This window comes from Euprymna scolopes, chromosome 20 (genome assembly GCF_053919585.1).
Source record: "Euprymna scolopes isolate OS-2025 chromosome 20, ASM5391958v1, whole genome shotgun sequence".
NCBI lineage: Eukaryota > Metazoa > Mollusca > Cephalopoda > Sepiida > Sepiolidae > Euprymna > Euprymna scolopes.
In genome coordinates this window covers 10913144-10933483 of record NC_136501.1, presented here as the reverse complement: position 1 = coordinate 10933483, position 20340 = coordinate 10913144, and the positions used below count along the sequence as shown (strand labels likewise).

Below are 20340 nucleotides of genomic sequence, written 5' to 3'. Positions count from 1 at the left end.
TATATATATATATATATATATATATATATATATATATCATTCAACCACGGTAGTGGTTGAATATATGCTTAAGTCCGAAATTGAATGAATTGAGACACATTCAAACCCCCACCACTAATTCCGTTCGCAACCAAATTTATATAGTTGGATGGAACCCCTCATTAGCTACATTTTGAAAAAAAAATTTCGAAAATTGGTTCAGTAGAAAAAAAGTTACAACAAAATATGTGGGTTCACAAACAGGAGAGTAAGTACATAAATGACTAACGCTTTTTTGTTATTTTGCATAACTTTTTTTTGTATATAAATATTTTTTACTGCGGTTTTGTCAATATGACATGTTAGAGTAACGGTTAGAGTACCGGGGGTTGGTGGAAAGATTTTAGGTTCAATCCCGTGTATCGTTTTCTTTTTTTATAATTAAAAAACCGAACTTTTTTTTAATAACTAATTTTTTTAACTCTCCTTATGATTTTATAGCAAAAAATGGTGAATTTATCGATTAAAAATATTAGTGAATTCTATGATATACATATTCTTTGAATGAACTCAAATTTTTCGTTATCACATTTGATGAAAAATGTAGTCCCATTTTGGCAATGCGTCTGACCAATGATGCTTTTGAACCCGCGACCAGCACTGCGATGTCATCAGCAGCAGCCTGGGTATAAATATTCCTATTTTTAAACTCCTTTAAAAGAGGATTCAGCATACAGTTACATAGTAAAGGTGATAAAATCCCACTTTGGGGGTTTCATTTAACTACTTCCCTTTTAACAGTTGCCCTCAGTAGTTCTACTTGAACTGCTCTGTGCCTCACCATATACTCAATCCATCGGATGAGTACTGGTGGCACATTGAGTTCTTGTAGCGACTTGAATATACTATTGAAGGGTATGTTGTCAAAAGCTCCAACGATATCTAAAAAGACACCGAGTGCCATCTTCTTTTTTGTTAGTTTACGCTCTATACAGATCACGAATTCATGAACCACAGTCTCGGTAGAGACCCTGGCTCGTAAGTACTGTGATTGAATGATAAATATTGCATAATGTGTGTTTGAGAGCTAATTTTTTTTTTGTGAATCATTAATAAATATTATAAATTTATATATTAATACAATAGCAATGCCTGGAAAAATCATGGATTATATGGAAAAATGCGCGCATGAAAAGTAATATTAATTAAGATTTTATTAAACCTGGAAAAGTAAAGGACAAGAAATTCAACCTGGAAAAGTAAAGAACAAGATATTCTAATAAAGTAAAAAATAAGAATTTTTTAGACTTAAATATTGCAGCTAAAAATAAAATTTGAATATTGATAAATATTTTATTTATTATTTGCATATGTTGTTGTTTATTGTTGAGTTAAAAAGAATTAAATGATTCTAATTATGATATAATAAAATTATTAATTTTTATGTAAATTATAAAATTATTAATTCCATCTACTAACTAACTAACTAATGAATTAATTTTATTCAAACAATTTTCGCTACATAAATATATGCAAATAATAGGGGGGGGGGAAATAAGTTCAATCCAGCGACTGACACCCTTCTAACTCAACAATAAACAACAACATATGCAAATAATAAATAAAATATTTATCAATATTCAAATTTTATTTTTAGCTGCAATATTTTAAGTCTAAAAAATTCTTATTTTTTACTTTACTAGAATATCTTGTTCTTTACTTTTCCAGGTTGAATTTCTTGTCCTTTACTTTTCCAGGTTTAATAAAATCTTAAGAATATTACTTTTCATGCGCGCATTTTTCCATATAATATATATATGAATGTATACATATATACTGATTGGTCTACTGCCGTTGCCTGTGTGCAAAATACATTTAAAATTATATTTTAATTCTTGGAGATTTTGTATCTATTATTATAGAGTTAATTCTGTATCGATTAATAAATATTATATTGTACCCAATGTATAGTAAAAATTTTAAAAGTAAAAAGAATATAACATGGGTGCCATTAGCTAGAATCGAATCCAAAACAAATAACACACCAGACTTAGTCGTTACCGTTTGAGCTATTGTAAGATGAATAAGAAATAGTTAAAAATGTACCGACTTTAGTGTATGAATGTATATTTGCTCATGCGTACAAATATCACATTTAGTAGACTTACGCCTGCCAAGTTACATTTTATTTCAATTTTGATGCCTTAGCAGCTATTTTTACTGGTTAAAATTCCACAACGGTCCACAAAAACTGTAATCACACACACACACACACACACACACACACACACACACACACACACACACACACACACACACACACATATGTATATTTATATAACAAAGTTAAAAGAAGTCACATTTTAGTACACAAAGAAGGATGACTCATCCTCTCTAAAAATGAAAAAGAAAAGGTCAAATAGTCAATAGAGGTCATCTGATGTTCGTCTGATAAAAACCAGGCTATTGTCTCGTGAAAACTGGGGCGGGAATAACAAAGGATTTTATTGGTTAGGAAGCAAACTTAATATCACGTGTATATAGAAACACGCTAGGGAATATCAATTAGTCTGACGTGTCCTTACGATGATGAAACGCGAAAAATCTGTGTAGCTTAATTATCACATATATTTTCATAACTTTACACACACACACACACACACACACACACACACACACACACACATAATATATATTGTGTTATATTTGTTTTTCTCGAGAGAAGAGTCTATATCGGTCGATTTTTCATTATTAACTATGAAATCGCATACTTAGATACGTCCATGTCTGTCAACAAGATACTCTGCCGGTCTGTTGGTCTGTTGTGCTTAAGTTTAAAATTGGTTGGTTGGTTGGTTTGTTGGTTGGTTGGTTGTTTTACGGCGATCCACCCTTTTGGGGTTATTTAATGCCGAATCCAGTGATTTTGAAGAACAATTTTTTAATAGAGTATATTTGTTTTTTTTTTCTTTTTTAGGTCGGTTTCTATTTAACCCATAGTTTGGACCCTAACAGGTACTACCACTCTGGGTCAGAGTGGACCTGGGAGCAATGACAATTAAAGGGTAGCTCCACACTCCCCAAAGCCCGCAAGCTGGGGTCTCACCATCCGATATAGTTTAAGGTCATATCCAGGACCGTTTAAAATTGGATTTACATTGATAAACATGCTTTGTAAGAATATTCCTTTTTGTTTTGCTGTGAGTGGAAATGATAAAAGATTTAACGAAAGGTTATTAAATGAACTTGCTGTTACAAAAGTGGGATTATTTATTCATATCTTTTTATTTATTTATTCATATCTTTTTATTATCAGGGAATTATACCCCAAAATATATAAATTTCTTTAGGAAACGCGCAAGACGCCATTAAAAAAACTTTTTTTCCGAAACGTCAACGAGAAAGAAAAACTATTTGTCGTTGGGTTCGCAATCAGGAAGTCAAAGGCTGATGCATAAAATGACGAGTTCGGAGTTTGGCACCTTCTCCGCCTCTCTCTTATCACTTTCTGTTTGTCGTTCTCTTCCCCAGTCTCTGTCTTTCACTCTTTCTGTCTCTGTTTGCCCCTCTTTTTCTATTTCACTCTTTTTTCTTTCTCTCTATTTTACTATCTCTTTATCTGTCGTTATCAACGTCTATCTTTTTTTTTTCTCTATCAAGGATCTCTTTCCCTGTTGAGACCTGTCTCGCACTCTCCACTTGTCTGTCTGTCTGTCTGTCTGTCTGTCTCTCTCTCTCTCTCTCTCTCTCTCTGTATCAGACTATAATTCTCTCTTCCTTCTTCGTTATTTCTCATACGATCTCCCCGCCTCTTCCCCTGTTATTCTGTCACCCATCCTCTTTCCTTATCTCTCGCTTTATTTGTCTACGCCTGTATCTCTTTTTTCCTTATATCTCTATGTCGGTTTAGTCCCCCCTATCTCTTTTTCCCTCTACCTCACCACGTTTCTGTTTTTTTTTCCTGCCTACATCACACTCTTTCCCTGTATCTTCCTGTCTCTTCTCGTGTATCACATCCTACTCGTTTCTCCTTTCTGTATCTTTCCATCGGTCTTACACGTCTTGCCACATATTCATCTCACCCTCTCCTTCCATATTACTTATCGTCGTCTTTCTCTGTCCCACATTGTCTGTCTTGCCTGTCTATCTATCATCGTCTTTCGCTTTCTTTATCTTCTATCCTAATCTTTATATTTCTAACATTAACTGCAAATAAGAGTTATCACACAGCAGAATAAATTTCCTCAATTCTATACTTAAACTTTTGCATCCAACATTCATCATAGATTCATATCAAACGAAAAAGCACTTTTGATTTTTAATACTAATTAGCTAGGCTACCCGGCGTTGCTCGGGGAAAAAGTAAGCTATTACTTCTTTGTACCTCTCTCTGTCCGTTCTTCTATCATTCTAAAGACTGGTGGACATGAAGTTCGGTTGCAACACTCCTGCTATACTAAGTAAATTGAACAACTTACACAAACAAGAAGTAGATGACAACTCCCTGAACAGATATTTCGGTAGCCCGTGCGCTGCAACCACCTAAAAAGTAAATGAATCAAAACAACTTTTCTTTCAATAAAAATAACAGCAAAAAAAAAAAAAAAAAAAAAAAATTGGCCGCGGTAGACAGGATCAAGCCTGAAACGCAAAAGAGGGAAAGAAGGGAAAACATTACAAACACTTTTGCCCGTCGAACTATGACCACTTATGACGTCATGACCCTGCAAATGATCGTTTTTAAACATGCTTTCAGTTTGCCACGCGTGCATGACTTGCGAGAATGGCATCGCGAAAAGTGACCTCCTCGCAAGAAATGGTCGAATTGATCATCGCAGAATTAATCTTTTTTTCTAATTTTCACATATTATACGCCCGAATGATCGCTCTTTCAGATGGTACCGGTTTTGACCCAGTCCGATGCGGTTGACGAAAGTTTTTAGCGGACATACGAACGCACAAACACACACACAAACACGTAAACAAACCGACGTTTGAGATTTATATCATAGACTATCCTGGGTGCTCGGTGTTGCCCGGGTGTTTGAAAGTGTGTGTTGAGTTAAAAATTAAAAGTGATAGTAGGCAGGCAGGCTCGAACCCGTACCGCGAAGGAGGAAAAAAATGCGACAAAAGTGAGGTCTTTGCCGTTGCGTCCATCGCCAAACCGGAAGTGGCAAAGGTTTAAATTAAGACTAGTCAATCGAAAAGAAGGGATAACTTTCGAAAATGTCGGGGAAAAAGCAACTCCTCCTTGTAGAAAAATGCCCAGTTGAAGGTGAAAGTATTAATGTTTTTGGCCAATATTTTGATATTTGTCGTCCGAAGGGTCGTGCTTCAAAACAATACTGATCTTGTGAAAATCCATCGCCTTTGTCGAAATTTAAGGCAGACATAAAAACATAATAATAATGATAATAATAATATTTTATTGAAAAAGCAATGAAAATATGGAGACTTGAACTGGCAGCTTAAGAACAATACATAACTCACATAAAAATAAAAAGTGCTATCTGCCAAGGATATTCTTTATCACCACTACTGTTCATCATAACCATGATGTCTTTTAACAATATACTGAGGAAATTCCAGTCAGGATAAAAGTTTACTAATAAAAATAAGAATAAACTACCTCATGTATATGGACGACCTAAAACTTTTCGCAAGAAACAAAAAGGAACTACAGGCGCTAATAAACATAACCAGAATCTTCAGCTAGTATATCCAAATAGAATTTTGAAAAGAAAAGTGCACAGTATTAGTTATAAGAAGCAGAAAAACTGGAGGCAATAAAGAGTATGGAACAAGCCAACCGGAGGGAAGATGAAGACACTAAGCGAACATGGCACGTATAAATGTCTGAGGGTCTTGGAAGCCTATGCCATTAAATGAACAGACATTAAAAAGAAAATTGGAAAAGAATATCTAAGGAAAACAAGAAAACTTATAGAAAATAAATTATATAGTAGAAAGCTAATAAAAGGTAAAGAGACATGGACAGCATCACTATTATAATACTTTGAACTGTTCATACGTTGGACCAAAGAAGAATTGAGGGACATCGACCAGAAGACCAGGAAACTTATGACTATGCACAATGCACTATATCTAAATGATAATGCTGACCGACTTTACGTGAAAAAGAAAAAACAGAGGAAGAGGATTAGTACGTATAGAAATCTGTGAGAATCACACACACACACACACACACACACACACACACACACACACACACACACACACACACTCACAAACACACACACATACACACACATGCACACACACAGAATTAGAAAACTACATAACGCACAATACAGAAAACTATCCGTGGCGTAGTGGATAGAGTACTTGGTAAAAATCAGTTTGTCAGCAAAAACTCGTGGCGTAGTTGGTAAAGTGCTTAGTAAATTCAGATTCTCGAATTCGACAAGATACACCTGAAGAAAAATTAAGCTCACATCGACTGAAACGTTGTGAAAATAACATTGACGGTGAGAGCAGTAGCCCGAAAAATTAGAATAATACGAATGATCAATCCTTATTTGAAAATTCTGAAACAGAAATACAATACGATATGAAAATAAAAATGGCTAAAAATATTGAAATTTCATTTTTCTATTCTATATGAAAAATACATTATATATAAAATAGAGCGAGTATTTTCCACGCATCATTGACGGGTTCAAACTAAAACCTCACCCCTTTTCTCTATTTTCCCTTTATCTATCAATGCTTGTCTCTCTTCTCTTCTTATATCTATCTTTCGGCCTAGCAACCCCCTCTCTCTCTCTTTCTCTTTCCGTCTACCAATCCCACATTTCTGTTTCCTTCTAGCCCCACCGTTCTCGCCTGTGTTGCACCCACTTCCTGTCTATCTCTCCGCCTGTACTGTATCCTATCCGTTTCCCTTTCTCCGTCTGTATCTCTCCATCAGTCTTACACGTCTTGCCAAACACTCATTTCATCTCCATATCCTTCTGTAGAAAAAGAGTAATAAAAATGCAAGAGAGTTGTATGCTCAGTCTGTTAAGTCCAAAGTAGCTGAGCAGCGCCTTGATTCCCAGAAGCTTTGGCAAATAACAAACAGTCCTGAGCAGAAACGTGTGCTCTATCCCGAGTGTCATCAATAGAACTAAGGTAATCTCGTCGGCATCGGACAAAGCTTTGCCAAGAACTATGCAGCTAATTCTACCCTATGCGATCAAGTCGGCCAACTCTCTGTATTTTCTCCTGAGTCTGAAAATACATTATGAGACATAAAAATATCTGTGCGTGATGTTGCCAAGCTAATCAAAAATCTTGATTTCAGTAAAACAACTAGCCCTGATGGCATTCCATTCAAGCATAGTGCTGAAAAAGCTTCATACAAAACTAGCTCCCATACTTACAACGCTGTTAAAGCGTTGTCTTAAAGATAATTTCTTTCCAACCCCCTGAAAAACCTCATCAGTATGTTCCGTATTTAAGAATCCAAGTGATCCGTCATTTCCTCTTCATTACAGACCAATAATTCTCCTGCGCGTCATGAGTAAGTTGGTGGAATCTGTGTTAAATAGAGAAGTAGTCAAACACCTCAACAAAAATAATTTCCTCAGTTACATATAATATGGATTTCGTTCTGCTAGATCTACAGCAGATGTGCTAACGGTTATATCTTATATCCATTGATTATATTATATTATTATCCATTGGTTATATTATATCATTGATTAGCGTCACTTCCTTAAGAAATACAGTAAAAGGTCACTTTTCAGTACTATACCGTGTGTCTGCTTGCTACACCTCTCAGCGATTACACAGCAAATATCAAATTACGAAGTAAGGTTTTCAGATTACAAATAATACACAGTCTCTCGCTCCTAGACAAGGTCCAAAAGAGAGTTGCCAACCTGATAGGTCCTGAAATTTCATCTAAGCTTCAGCCAATGTCCCACCGACGAAATGTTGCACCCCGCTGCCTGTTCTACAAGTATTTTAATGGTGAATGCTCTGACGAATTGCAAGCACTTGTGCCCCCACGACGTAAATACCCTCGACAAACCCGACAAGCAGTTAAATCCCACCCTACAGAGTAGATATCCTTAGATGTAAGAGAGCTTTCTACTCCAGTAGTTTCTTCCCCAGAACTGCTAGACTTCCCCAACTGTACTGATATGCAGAAGTTCAAGTGTAACGTGACCAGACATCTTACTGCCCAACTCCCTACATAGTACCCTAGTAGCTTATGTCCATGATAGTAGTCTCCTACACAAAAGTGGCAATGTGCCTTGTTTGGGGTGAAAATGTAAAAAAAAACCCCATTCAAAATCGTCTTTCATATAACGTTCTTAGAATACACATAAACAACCGTCCAACATATTTTTAAAGCTGCAACTTAAATACAATTATATACTATTTTTCATTTTTATTGGAAACACATGCATGATTCACATTCTAGCATAATTATTGCCGCGTTTGTTGTTTTACAGTATTTAGCGTTTCACATGAGCACCCCTTGCTCGTTTATCCGTTCAAGACAGTAACAGTCTTTACAGGTTTGATGATCACCATAACAACATATCTAAGCAACATAATGCTATCACATACCTTATTCATCATGTTATATATTAAAACTCTTCGCCAGTGATTATATTAACTGGTATGAATTTTAGCAAGGGTCACATCGGTACATGTCAAAATAACCTGGCGGCAAATGTTAATATACTTAGCTGCAAGTGGGGAGATTCAAGCGAAGGTCAAAGGTTTGCTTCCTAGACAAAACGCGCTAAAAATGAAGGGTAAAATGATATGGAGAGAGGATGTCACGTGTTTGAAGAAAGAACAATTACTTTGCCATAGTTTTTCGTTCAGAGTGACACAGGCGAAGTATGCTCGACAATAGTGCGATAATCTAAGTGAATGTTGCATCGAGACTCTGTCCGTGCATCGCCCATCAATCAGTAAATTATCTCTCTAAATAATGTCTTTGAAAAATTTAGAAAGCCTTTACAGTGTTTTCATGCATGAGTACTTATTCAAATGCTTTCCATTATATATATATATATATATATATATATATATATATATATATATATATATATATATATATATATATATATATATATTCAGAAGCTTAGATGAGATAAGCCATCAGTACCGTCGGTTTCAAACCTGATAATAATGAACCGTTTTAGTCTCAATGTTAACTCTCTTCAGCCGATCTATCTCATCTAACCGGACGTGGAAACATAATCTATGAGATATGTTTATGTTTCCACTTCCAGCTATAGACAGATTAGTTAGATCGGCTGGAGAAAGCTTGATGTTGGGGCCTAAAACGGTTCACTATTATCAGGTTTAAAACCGACGGCACCGATGGTTAACTTATTTTCAGGTGTAGTGAAAATAAAAATATAAATATTACGCTCTTATTTTATAAATTTTTTTTCTTATAATATAGTACTCTACTGAAATCCTTTTCTCCCACAATATAACTTAGTATATATATATATATATATATATATATATATATATATATATATATATATATATATATATATATATATATATATATGTATATATATATATGTATATATATAGTTTTTTTTAGGAAAAAGAAATCTAGCAGACTGTACAATTATAAGGAAAATCCGAAAATAAGAGCGTGTTTATATATATATTTTTTGTTTACAGAAAGTTTTTAAATGAGACAAGTCATTGGTAACGTCGGTTTCAAACCCGATAATTAGGACCGTTCTAGATACCCATATCAAGCTCTCGTCAGCCAATACTCATCTCATGTGTGAAAACAAACAAACAATATATATATATATATATATATATATATATATATATATATATATATATATATATATATATATATATGCGTGTGTGTAGATTTAAAGTGCCTGCTACTTACCATCTTAAGTAGATGATTTAAAGTCCATGTTGAATTTAGTAGAATTCTTGTCTTGCATGCACTTCTATTTTTTTTTATTTTGTGATGAATTGGAATTTTTTTCACTTGAAATATTATATAGTTGACTTGGGCTTTCATATTTCGATTGCAATATTAGGAGGTTACCTATATCTTGCAGAGGGGGGCATGCTATCCCCAATGATATTGGTGTATAAATCATGATAGAATCACAAGAATTTAAAGTTATCAGATTCTATAGTTTGCAATGGTATCCATTATGTCAATGATGCTTCCCTTTGTCAATTGTAAAAGAAATGGACTTTCAACTAACAATTTCGATAAAGATGAAAGAAAATAGAAATAGTTCAAACTCAGAGAACAATTATAATTATGACGAAATGAATTTCCAACTTCATTCAAGGCTGCATATTTTCTGTAAGCAACGTAGGTCATTAATCTAGGGCCCATTAATAATGAAGGTCCGATGAGAGACTTATCAATTAAATCTGGAGAGAATATGCTTTTTTGATAAAGCAAGGAATATGGTTATATGCCCAAGAGTAAAATGATTAAGTTAACAAAAAATATAAAGTAGATTTTAAAAGTCTGCTTCGCGCGCCATCAATTCATTTGTAGATGATCTACAGTCCATGTTGAATTTAACGAAATTCTTGTATTGCATGTATTTTATATAGTTTTAAAAACATTTGTGATAAATTGGAATTTCTTTAAATCATTTATAGAGAACTTAGTAGGGGCAACAATAAAATAATAAAAAACGTTAACTAAAAAAAATAAAAAACCAAAAAAAACACTGATTTGCTTTCATCATCTGTTCATTAGTTACATTATTTGTTGACTTTGATTAGACATGTCCAAAAATGGCGGAAAGTAATTAGCAGGAAATTAATTAAAACATATGTAAATTAAAAATGCTGTAAGGAGATATGTAAAAATTTATTCAATGAATAACAGCAAACCAATAGACTAAAATATCTTTTTGTCTTAATCTTGTTTTTATTTTTATAAAATAAAATTTTCCAAATTTATGTATGAAAACAAACGAACAGACAAACAAACAAAAAATAAACAAAGCCAGAATTCTCTCACAAAACATTTTATCTGGTTTGAATTATTTAACATTTTTTTTATTTAGATTTTAAATTCACGTCATGCCGTCTGAAATTTATGTCACGCCCACTTCCTTAAATAAAGTATGGAAAACAATAAGCGTAAAAAAAGAAACTTTTTAATGGTAAAATATTTTGTTTTTGCTTTGTTTTCTTTATTTCATTGTGCAATTATAAAGACGGCGCTTTAAACTAACGGTTTATATTGTTTACTAGTAGAGAGACCCGACGTTGGCAGGGATTAAATGAGGATCAACGAATGTTTCACACTTCCAATACTTTTATTGTCATTGAAATCGATGAATTCGTCCAATTGTCAATCAAATCGACTGATTGCATGCTCTAGTCGGGGATCCACTACGGTGCACCAGAGAGAGAAGTGACTTATTCCACAATATATTGAAGTATACACTGCACTGTAGAAAACATATTTTATAAAAGTATTTTATATATAATGGTTTGAATTAAAGTTCAAAATGCAAAAGTCAAGTATCATGGTTCAATTGTACTCTAAACAGAAATATTCATTTTGAACACGCCTCTGTCTTATCGAAAAAATTACACTTACTGTTGATTTTATACACCGGTTTTTTCTGCTTGTGCGGTGATAAAACTTCCCAAATGCACTGCTAATGTTAGACTGGATAAGGGTGTTAACTATGGTCAAAATAGAATTGCCCGTCTTTGACCGGGGTTTTGATTATTGATTTTCGATACTTATCGGTGGCATTGCGACACAAATCCCACCTCTAAGAATACTTTCAGACATATAAAAGTAGATGTGTGTAAAATTAAAAAAAAAAGTACAGTTATTTCGAAATCCATAGGAAACGAATTCACACACATACAGACACACGCACGCACACACACACACACACAGACGCAAGCACACACACGCACGCACGCGCACACACACGCACGCACACACACACGTAAACCCACCCCCGCACACACACATGCGCACACATATACACACGCACGCACACACACACATACACATTGCTACCGAAAAAAATGTATGTAATTTTTACATCAAACTTTGCATTCAATATTTATTTTAAATGGAAAAATCTATTTAACTGAATGCTTAACACAATTTAACACTTTCTTTAATTTTAGATTCAAGTCGTTCTTTGATTATAATGATTTCATTTATAATTGTGATAATTTTAAATTATGTTTAAAATAATTACCATATAAATAGCTTAAACTTTTAATATCGCATTCCTTAAAAGTCATCTAAATATGAAAATAATTACTATAAACGAAAGATTTGAGTTCGTACTTATGCAGTATAAAGACCATGCTGTCATCAGAATCGTCCAGGAGGTTTACAAAAATGCCAGAATGTGCAGAAACTCTGAGCGCCTTAACCCTAATACAAAAAAATAGCAAAGAAAACATTTGCTATCATTGTTTTTTTTTTTATATAAAAAATCTAAATGTTTATCTTGATTCGAATAAAAGTCATAAAATCAAATTTAAAAAATATTTTCAAAATTAACTTTCTTTGTTTGCCGTCAATTGTTTGTTATTAAAAAAAATGTTTATTCATGAAACTTACCTTAGAGTGAATATTATATTTTAATTTAAATTTTAATTTTCTAAAAATTATTTGATAATTATTCAAGAATATTCCTTTCATTTTTCAGTTAATTTTTTTTTATTGAATTAACTTCCTACTAATAGAAATGATATATTTTTCTTTGAAAAAATTGGCCAGTGTTTGTGCGAAAATTAAAATCTCGCAACATTCTTTAGCCACCTTCTGGCGATTTCCATAAACTGACCAGACTGTTTCGACATTAGCACGGTCCTTGTACTGCATAAATACCATTTAATCTTATTTATGGAAGTTAAGAATTAAAATATTGACTTTATCGGTGAGCTAATGCATTTTAAATATACTCTTGACTGAATTCTTTCAAAAGAGGAAATAGTTATTTTTGACCAATTTAATGCTAAAAAATAAATTTTCCACTTTTGAACGAATTCAGGCAAATATATATATATATATATATATATATATATATATATATATATATATATATATATATATATATATATATATATATATATATATATATATATATATATATATATATATATATATATACATATAAAAGCAAAAAAAGCAAAAACAAAATATATACGAAAAAAAAAAAAAAATCAGCTAACTGATAAAGTCAATATTTTAAATTTTAAATCCCATAATTAAGACTAAATGGTACTTATACAGCATAAGAACAGTGCTATTGCCAGAACCGTCCAGGTGGTTCACAGAGAATGTTAGGAGGTGCCGAACGAAAGATTCGCGATTTTTTACATTACAGAAAGCATTATTTTAATAATCGGTCCATGCGTGAAATGAAAATAGTAATAAAAAAATCCACCTTTAAAAATAACATTTTAATCATTTATTTTAATAAATCTTGCCTGTCTGTTTAAATGTATGTATGTATGTATGTATGTATGTATGTGTCAGGTCATGTCATATGCTACTGTTATCATGTAACCCAGTACTACCTGTCTCATGGTCAGGTCACCGGCGACTAAACTGGTTCCCCCACCAGACTTGTTTGGTGAGGAGGGCGGTTAGTATCCCTGAAGGATTAAAAACAAGACCTTTCAAAGGGCAAATGAACCCTTTTTCGGGGTCAGCGGCCAACTAGCACCGTATGTGTTTGTGTGTATGTATGTGTGTGCTGGGGGTGGAGAGGGCTCCCGTAAGCCGTGGTGAAGGCAACCTTTCTAGAAGAAGCAAATCTCTGATTTAAAAAACCATAAAGCGGGAGACCAGTAACCGCATTAAGCTGGTCTGCAGTTTAACTTGTTGCTGGCTATCTTGCTCTTACTTGTTGCTGGATCTCAACATTTTGAACAGAGAGAGAGACTTAGCTGTCGTACAAAGCTAAGACTCTGTAACATCATCTGTGTATATATACTCTCTCAGGCATTTGTCTATAAAAATGGTCCTGTGGCGATGGAAGTCATTTTTGGGCTCATGGACTTTAAGTGTCGGGGGAGTGGCACTCGTCTGACAAGACGTTGCAATCATCATGTATGTATGTATGTATGTATGTATGTATGTATGTTTGTATGTCTGCCTTAAACTTTCGACAGAGGCGGCGGATTTACTCGAAATCGGTATCATTTTGAAGCTCAACCCTTCGGACGACAAATATAAAAAAATTGGTCCCAAACATTAATTCCTTAACTCTCAACTGGGCACTTTTGTACAGGAAGGGGTCGCTTTTTTCGCCGATATTTTTGAAAGTCACCCCCTTCGATTGCCTAGCCTTAATTTGAACGTACGTCACTTCTGGTTTGGCGATGGGCGCAACAGCAAACACGTCACGTTTTTTTCTTCTTTCACGTTCTTTACCTCCTTTGCGGTACGGATTCGAGCCTGTCTGCCAACTACCACATTTTTTTTGGGGGAGGGGCTCAACATACACCTCCAAACACCCGGGCAACTCTGGGCACCCAGGCTAGTTTATTTTAAAAGGAGACGCCCATACTTTCCGGTCATAAAATACGCTTAAATATATTTTAATTCATGTAAATTTCATATTTATTATTACAGAGGCAATTATCTATTGAATATTATATTGTACCTAATAGATAGTACTTATTTCCAAAGTTAAAAAAAAGGACTTGGGTGCCATAAGCTAGAACAGAAACCAAATCATTCTAGCTGCGTTCTCAACCGTTTGAACTAACTCGACAGATAAATAAAATAGTCTTAAAATTAAACGACTTCAATCTATAATTATGATAACTATGATTGAATATGCGCATGCGTAAAAGCAATAAAAATGTTGTCAAGTTGAAATGAACATTTTGCAATTCAAATTGCCGAGATATTCCCGCAAGATTCATTCATTCAAACGAAGATTTTACTCGCTATAAACCATTGTTGGTGTATAATTGCTATTTCTTATTAATTTCAGTATGCGACCAGGAGTTAAAGAGTTTAGCGGTCAAACACACCCATACATCTACTTTTTTATAAATAAATTCATAAATATGTTTTATTTATATAGATAAAACCTATGCTATCATTATTTCAGATACCGAAAATTATAGCTGGGAATCCATATCGATCAGAAGGGTTCTGATTGCGATTTACAGAATATCCAGGAAATGGCTTATGGTTTCAAAAATGCAAAAAAAAAAAAAAAAAGAAAAAAAAGAAAAAATGAAAAAACAAAAAAAAGAAGACAAAATGACACTTAAACAAAAAGAACTCTTTTTCACCCCAAACAAAGCATATTGCCATTTGGAACGCAAGGGGCTACTATTTGTAATTGTGTCTAACAGGGGACTGTGGGGAGTTGAGCAGCGAGATGTCTGTTTATATTAAATTTAAACTTCAGCAGATTAATACAGTCAAAGAAGCAGGAAACAGGGATGGAATTCCAAAGAATAGTAGTGCAAGGGAATTAACAATTAGAGTAGAAGGCTTTCCAGATTCTACAAAATTTAAGGAGTGGGATTTTGCTGCTTTTCAAGTTAGTCGGAAGTATGTTCGTCGAGGTGGCACATGTGATTCGAGTTCATCAGATGACAGTCCATTAAAGTACTTGTAAAACAGACACAGAGATCCGACATTAGGGCGATCGGGCAGAGATTGGAGCTTGGCCGACAGTGGAGGATTTATATGATTTGAAACTTTTTTTGGACCCTGTCTAAAAGTGAGAAACTAGTGATAGATGCAGTGGACTACAAAATAGGGGCGATCACCAATAAAATTTCATGTAAGAACCACAATAAAAAAATGCGATTCACTGGTGATTTCTTTGATGATTGATTGTCGCAATTCTTGGAAATATCCGAAACAGTTTTTAGAAGTAGATTTAAAAAATCTCTTTTAAACAAATATTTTCGGAAAAAAAATGTTTCCGCAAGATTTCCTTTGTTTTTAGATAGCTAATATTGTAACAGAGTGCGGACGCGCGTATTCAAATGCATTCGAATACATCACTGAAGTGACGTCACTGTTAGGAAAAAGACTGTAAAAATGGAGAGAGAGCACGTTGGAGAGGAGAGGACAATCACGTTAGCGACGTGCATGATGTCTGAGAGCATGTTTGAGAAGACGATTACGCGATAGACGTCATAGCTGTAACGAAAAGTCACGCGTGGCGGGAGAATGGGGAAATAAATGTTCTCGTGCGAAAAAGTGAGTTGAAATTCTATTCTATTTTTCATCTCTTTTGCGATATCGACTGCTACAGCGTGTAAGTTCAACGTGCAAACGTGTGAGTAACGTTAAAATATGTATCGAATTTTGAAGACTATTGTTCTCATCTTTGTAATCTCCGACCGTCTTCTGGTGTATCTTGTCGAACTCGAGAATTTTTCTGTCTAAGTCGGAAATCTGCACGGAATTTCGAACGGAAGTCTTTATTTAATACACGGAAGTAGTATGTCCTCGTTCCATCAGCCATGCTCGGGTATAAGTCTTAATTAATTCTCAATTGTATTCCTTAAATCGCCCATGCTGAGAATTTAACCTTCAACCTCTAGAAGCGTGTCACTTAGAACTGAATTTTACTCCGTACTTTATTCGGGTTTCTTAAAGATTGGTAATTTGTATCTTTCAGGTTATTCAAATTACTTAAATGTTATTCCTACATTGTTTCAGTCGAACTCGGGAATCTTTTTGTCGAACTCGATAATTTGTACGGAATTTTGTAATGATTTCTGTACAGAGTTGGACAAAACGCACTCGAAGAAGATCAGAGTTTACATCGACCGAAAATTGCGAGAATAGAGAAATTTATTTATATAAAACTGTTTTTTTATTTATAAAAACCAAAAACACAAAAAAAAGGAAAAAAAAAAAGAAAAAATCTTGTGTAACGAGAAGTTGGCGACGTTGAATTGGATTACGAAGCCGATTGACGATTTCGACGTGTCAAGTTCGAATCCAGTCGGTTCCTTAGCATCACTTTCACTTATAGATGCTAGTAACCTTCACGCGGTTCCTCGTCTAATACAGCATAATAACGTTGACACACCGGTTCCCGTTAGATTACTGACGTTAAGCAACGTCGAACATGACCAGTACAAAATAGGGTGACCATTTGTGAATGCCAGGTTCTATACGTGCTTTCAGCATGGGTTTTAGTCGTCCTGGACTTTTGCTCGTCACTGGAATCAAGCAGGGCTGACCCAGAAGAGGAATGGTTAAAGATTGCGCAACCTTTGCTTCACAATTCAACGCGTATCATCCATTAATCCTTCAGGATGATCAGGTGGTCCTCCTCGTTTCAACGGACGAACATCCAACATTCTTTAAGTACTTGATTATCAGATGTTCTTGGCCCTCGGGCCAAGATCAAAGTGTAATATCTGTTCTTCAGATGCTACACTTCAATTTCTTGTTCTGTCAGTGGAGGAGAAATCCTTCACGACTGAGAAAATTTTTAATTTTGTTCCTTTTCTCCACGTTAAAAAACGACCCTGGTGTCTAACTGTCCCGCGGGGAGGCATTGTAAATAGGATTCTAAAAAAAACAACAAAAAAATTCGATGGAAAACGATGCCAACAAAATGGTCAAATTACGTACTCTTCTGAGTTCCTATTTAATTGCCCCCCCCACGAGGGCAGTTTAAGACCTCAAGGTCGTTTTTTAATTTTCTGAGTCATACAAATCTACTTTAACTCGAAAAGAAATGAAAAAAGATTTATTTCCAACAAGAAATTAAACATTGACTTTACTTTCAGCAACCTCATAGCTCTAGTTTCCCTTATTTTGTCCTCAAGTCTTCACATTCTATGGACTATGTTTCTGACAAAAAGGAAAGAATTGAAAATTTCTGGGTTCTTCACATTACATTTAAACTTCAGCAAGTTAGTCCAGTCAGAGAAGTAGGAGGAAATTCTAAAAACTAGCAGTCCAATGGGTGAAACTATTAGAGAATAGAAGGCTTTCCATCATCTAGGGCCCTTAACATTGAAGGGGTGGGATTTTGCTGCTTCTCAGGTTAATCGGAAGTATGTACGTCGAGATGACACATGTGATTTGAGTTCATCAGAGCATAGTTTTCTTTTCGTTCTCTTATGGGGTGATCATCTTTAGTTAACTATTACGTGTAATTATATTCGTGCAGATATTCTACATGATTTATACTTGAGTAATATTTTCGTAAAAAGGTTATAACAAACACAAAACTTTTTTTTATATATATTTATGTATGTGTATATATATTTGTATAAAAAATGTTGCCCATCAAACTCCTCTACCAGTTTTTGGTCTACAGACATGAAACTTAATAAATAGGGTAATCAAACCCATGCGAAACTTGGGGAAAATGGGTACAAAAGTATGGAAATTAAAAAAAAAAATTGAATTTGCCAGATAAAGGTCGAACGACGGCATTACGAATATGCATGTGTGAGGTAATAAGTATTGTTTCATGTTTTTATTTTTAACCCTGCAGCAAATATGTCTTCATAGTTCAGTCATAACGTCAAAGGAAAAAGTAAATCGTAAACTAAGAGTTCTGGTTTCGCTTCTCGGTGGGGGCGCAAGAGTAATCTTTTAAACACTTTTAAAATAATTACTATATATTGGGTCCAATATAACAGATATATAAAATACGAAATCTGCATTAATCCAACTATCATATTTAAGCGTATTTTACGACCGGGAAATGCCGGGCGGCCTTCTCTCTCTCTCTCTCTCTCTCTCTCTATATATATATATATATATATATATATATATATATATATATATATAAGTGAACGCGTCTGTGTGTGTCTGTGTGTCTGTGTACATTTCCCTACGCAATAACTCTGTCAATTTTTAGTCTGCAGACTCGAAATTTGATATACAGGGTACTGAGATTTGGAAAAATCGATGTGATCGATTTTTGGCCAGAAATTTCGCTGTTCAAACGATTTGACCTTTGAGAACTCTACCAAACTCCTCCGACAATTTTAGGTCTAAACACTTGAAATTTTAGATATAGGTTCCTTGGAAATGGATCTAACTTAATAACTTGATTTGAGCCCAAAACAATAAATATTAAGGGGTCATAATAGGGGTCAAAGAAAAAAAAATTACCGTTTTTATTTTATTTTATTTTTTTTGCTCAGCATACACCTCCAAACACCCGAGCAACGTCGGGAACCCATGCTAGTATATCTATAAAAGTGAACTTGTCTGTTTGTCTGTGTATGTGTGTGTCTTTCTGTGTGTCTGTGTGTCTGTGTACATTTCCCTACGCAATAACTTTGTCAATTTTTAGTTTACAGACTCGAAATTTGATATACAGGGTACTAAAATTTGGGGAAGTCTATTTGATCGGGGTTTGGTCAAACATTTGGCTGTTAAGGGGTCAAAGTTCAACGATTTGACCTTTGAGAACTCTACCAAACTCCTCCCACAATTTTGGGTCTAAACACTTGAAATTTTAGATATAGGTTCCTTGGACATGGATCTAACTTAATAACTTGATTTGAGCCAAAAACAATAAATATTAAGGGGCCATAATAGGGATCAAAGTTAAAAAAATTGACCGTTTTTTTTTGCTCAACATACACCTCCAAACACCCGGGCAACGCCGGTTGAAATGCTAGTATATATATATATATATATATATATATATATATATATATATATATATATATGTATATATATGATGCGTTTGTAGTAGAAGACAAACTACCAGATTGTTAAATTACGTATGATAAAGCATATATTTTTTCAGGAAACCCTATGCATTAGTGTGATCGTGCATCGATACTTTCGGTTTCACTAAAACGCTGGAAAGTCAATCGGCATGGATGAATAAACTGAATAAATATCTTCTTCATTCGATGGTTTGATAATCTCGCTAAAATCTCAGGAACGGTTTATACTAAACAACTAATGATCCCTACAACATTATTTAGATGAGCGTAAAATTCTTGGATGCAAACTGATGCAGAAAATGCAAGAGTTAAATTGACTTATTCTTTTGAGTGCGACACGAGCGAATAATCCAAACTTGTCGGGACAGACAGACATTTTTATTGGAATCAAAAGAAATTATAATTTGATGTTAAAAAAAAAGGAAAGAAAGTTGACGCTATCACGAAACGTAGACTTTCTTGTATAAAGTTTTGAATCAGGAAATATAAATAAAGTTCGTAAAAGACAAACTACGAAAGGAGAATAAAACGTCATGGTTGAAATGTAAAAAAAAAAAATGCAAATAAGATTTTTAAAAAGTTTATGATAATAACGAAAAGAAGAATATCTCTTTGTCGATATACAGACCAAATATCAAGGTCTCATGTATGATATGAAAAGAAACTGGAATCTAAAGGAGATATCAA

The 20340-nt window shown here is 34.2% G+C and overlaps 1 protein-coding gene across 2 annotated transcripts in view; it reads right to left on the bottom strand.

Moving 5' to 3' along the window:
- The window catches only part of LOC145241316 (uncharacterized), a 112344-nt gene that overhangs the window by 87370 nt on the left and 4634 nt on the right, over nt 1-20340 (bottom strand). The window contains exon 2 of one of the 2 annotated variants that reach the window (XM_080104127.1): nt 4458-4521. The exons of the other annotated variant lie outside the window; for it this stretch is intronic. The gene's annotated coding sequence lies outside the window, so the exon portion shown is untranslated. The remainder of the gene's footprint in view (nt 1-4457; nt 4522-20340) is intronic. 2 annotated transcript variants of the gene reach the window in all.